This window comes from Gossypium hirsutum, chromosome D11 (genome assembly GCF_007990345.1).
Source record: "Gossypium hirsutum isolate 1008001.06 chromosome D11, Gossypium_hirsutum_v2.1, whole genome shotgun sequence".
In the NCBI taxonomy this organism is placed as follows: Eukaryota; Viridiplantae; Streptophyta; class Magnoliopsida; order Malvales; family Malvaceae; genus Gossypium; species Gossypium hirsutum.
In genome coordinates this window covers 15,473,878-15,478,057 of record NC_053447.1, presented here as the reverse complement: position 1 = coordinate 15,478,057, position 4,180 = coordinate 15,473,878, and positions in this window count along the sequence as shown.

Here is a 4,180-nt window from a genome sequence, read left to right as displayed (position 1 = left end):
TAAATATATATGTATAAACTCTTAGATTTGATTAAGATATGTAACTTATATTTGTATATGTGAGTTGGTAATTATATATATATGTTATATTTGAATGATCAGGTATACATACATGTATATGATTTTATAGTGAATTTAGGTATGACAATTATATAAGGTTACATGAGGTTCGATTATGCTAATATACAAGTATTTATTCATGTAAAGTTCTTGAATAGCATTGAAAGTATGAAATTATTAATTGGATTATTAAAAGATGATCGAATATATGATATTAGTAGTAGATTAATGCATTAAGTTATATATATAGGTTTGGATGTATAATTAAATTATTGAGCTGGAATTGATGTTTGAACTTTATACATCTATGCTATTTAAATATATAGTTTATAAATTATTGAGCTGAATTTTATGTGGATTCTATATACAAATATGAGATACAACTTCTGTGAATTGATATTTTTTTTAAAGCTTAGTACCAATCAGATTAATTGCCGGTGAAATGTTTCGGACTTTACGTCTAGCAGGCTAAGTGCCGGTGATCTGAATCAGGCTATAAGCCTAGCAGGCTAAGTTTCGGTGATCTGAATCAAGCTATAAGCCTAGCAGGCTAAGTGCCGGTGAACTGAATCAGGCTATAAGCCTAGCAGGTGAAGTGCCAGTGAATCTGTTTAAATTAAGTGATTATATGCATTGGGTATATATATATATGATTTTGGTTATATGTAATGGATAAATATATGAACATTTGTTTCAATGTATTTGATGAGCATATAAGCGTTCGGATCTTTGTGATTAGTGAGTATGTACATATATTGGTTGTCATGAAATTGTTGGATATATATATGTATGCATTCGGCATATGTGGATTATAAGTATATATGTGCATTCGACACTTGTAGTTGATAAGTATAAATATATGCTTTTGGCATATGTATTTGAAAAATCATATATATAAATGCAATCGATGAAGTGCAAACGATAAGTACACTAGCAATCAGTATATGCAGTTAATGATTATGTTTGTAACTTGATTATATGCATATAATGTATATACATATGTTCATTTATGTGTATTAGTTAAATATACATTCTTTTAGATTTAAACAAAATGACTTAAGATAACAATGTTTGAATAGTAATTATATTTGATATTTGTAATATCAATAAATTTACTTAAGAAATTATATGATTCTTTTATATGTATTTTAGATATGCTATAGACTTACTAAGCTATAAAAGCTTACTTTGTTTGTTTTCGTCCAATTGTTTTATAGATAAAAACCAAGCTGCAGACTCGGGGATCGTCAGTAAAGATCATCACTCTATCTACTGTCTCGGTATTGAAATGTTTAAATTTTAACTTATGGCATGTATAGGCTAGATAATGTTTTGGAAGTCGTACTTTGATGTACTGTATATATAATTAATAGCCATACGAAAATAACTTATTTTCTTATGGTTTAACTGGATTGAAATGTTATGTTTTGTTTTAAAAAGGTTAAAGTAGAATTTATAATTATACTTACTTAAAATTTGACTAAGCTTAATATATTTAAATATATATATAAACAATGTTTATATTTTGATTTGGAAATAGTTGATTTAAACTTGTATTCAAACGATTTGCATATAAATGTTAAATTATTGAATTCTACTGAATGTCTGTATTGAGTTGTGTTTTGTTCGATAATGCCTCGTAACCCTAATTGGTCGACGGATACGGGTTAGGGGTGTTACACATGAACTTACCTCGATACTTGTTCGTATACAAGAATCTACTAATCCGATACTTTTTGTTTTCCTCGATCCAACTTCGTATTTGGTCTTTTCGGATCTATATAAATGAATTTAATCATCAATTTATTACATTTCACATTCAAATCAATCTAATCCACATCTTAGGCAAAAGTATCATTTTGCCCCTATACTTTTGATTAATTCTAATTTTGTCCCTAGGCTCGAAAAATGAAATTCATACAATTCAATCCTTAGTCCAAGCCTAGCTGAATTTTTATATAACATTTACAGCTCATGTATTTCATAAAAATAAGAAAATTTTCCATGAATTTTACATCTTTACAATTTAGTCCCTAAATCATAATTTCATCAAAATTCACTTTACAAAAGTTGTTTATCTATCAACAACCTTTCATTTTCTACCATAAATTTCAAAATTTCAGCATATTCATCCATGGAAAAACTTTGATTCTTTGATAACTTTTCAAATTAATCCCCAAAATAGATAGATTAGGTTATTACAATATCGAAAATATAAAAATTACTAAAAACGGGACTTGAATACTCACCTAATTTGGCCCAACAAGTTTTCTCTTTCTTCAAGCTCTCAAACTAGGGTTTCCATGGCTTTTTAATTGGGAAAGATGATATAAAATGATGATATTAGATATTTATTTTATTCATCATCTTTTATTTATTTCAATTTCCAATTTAGTCATTTTCTTTTTCTAATTTTCCATGGATGAATCGTCAAAAATATCTACTAACTTCTCTTAATGGTATAATTGCTATATAAGGACCTCAAATTTTGAATTCTATAGTTATTTGCTACCTATAGCTACTAGAATTCAACTTTTACATTTTATGCAATTGGGTCCTTTCCTCCTAATTAAATATAAAATCGATAAAATTCTCTTATCAAAATTTTCATATGTCTTTCTTATCATAATGCAGATTATGCAATATTATCAAAATAAATTTTCTTTCTGACTCAGATTTGTGGTCTCGAAACCACAATTCCGATTTCACTGAAAACAGACTCTTATAGTGTAATGGTTACCATGAGATAAAATATGATTATATTGGGAGAACGAATATTGTCTCAAAGAGATTAAGGATATCCTGTGATGGTAGCACACTTATGACAAGGTCATTGGACAAGAGCTCAGTCGTGATACTATAGTGGAATGACTTTGTAATTAAATGAGTTTATAATTAATAGGCGAAAAGCTGGAACTTAATTATAAGCCATTTGAGCCCTAATCACATATGTCTAATCGGTCCCTTTGTTAGCTCGTTGAAACCAGAAATGAATTGCATGTTGAATCAAATGAACTTAAATGGAAAGAAATGGTGAAAATGGCGAAATGAGAAACATTTGGAAATGATTATGGTTTTCTCGAAAATGAAAATGAAACTAGAGAAATGGAATCATTTGGAAATTAATGTGGTTTTCTCCAAAACCAAAATGAAAATGACATGTAAATGAATTTATGTTTTTTGAATTAAATGAAATTAAAAAATAGAAATAAATCATTTGGTCATAGAAATATAGAAATATTAAATATATTTTCTCATAAATTCTTTTACGATAAAGTCGTCATGATTTTATGATTTTAACAGAATTAAAATTGGGTTGAGAATATTATTTAATTGGAAATATATTGAGATGTTTATTTTGGGAAATAAAAAAACAAATATCAAGTTGGATAGAATTATAAAGTACCATGTTAAAATCCAGGAAGTACTTGTATTTGGACCCGATATGGGAGAGGCCCAAAAGCCCCTCATGTTAATAAGGGAGCCAACAAACCCTAGTATTACTAACTAGTGTTGTCGCCCTCTATACTCCTAAATAGACTAGGAGTTCGTTTTTAAAGTTGAAATTAGACCTGTCCATGGGCTAGGTGACCCGGCCTGGCCTGACGGCCCGCCCGAAATATGGGAGGGTTCGGGTAAAAATATAGGCCCGAAATATGGGCTTGGGCAAAAAAACGAGGCCCGTTTAAAAAATGGGCCGGGCTCGGGCTCAACTTTTTTGGCCCGGCCCGGCCCGAATATAATAAATATATATTTTTTATTTTTATTTTTTAATTTTAAAATACATTAAAAATATATATTTTTTATTTTTTATTTTTAAAATATTTTTTTGTGTTTATTAAAAACCGGGCCGGGCCGGGCCGGGCTCGAGCTTATTATTTTTTCCCAGGCCGGGCTCGGGCCTAAGAGTCGGGTTGAAATTTTTTTCGGGCCTGGCCCGAACCCGGCCCGGCCCATGGACAGGTCTAGTTGAAATAAACATCTACAATTCAACAAAGGTTCTACTTCCTCTCCCTATAAATAGATGACATCGGTAGGGTAAAATACACAACTTCAAGATATTGTTACTCTGCTCGAAAATAGAGAGAATTTATTCTGAACTATTAAATCTATTTTCTAG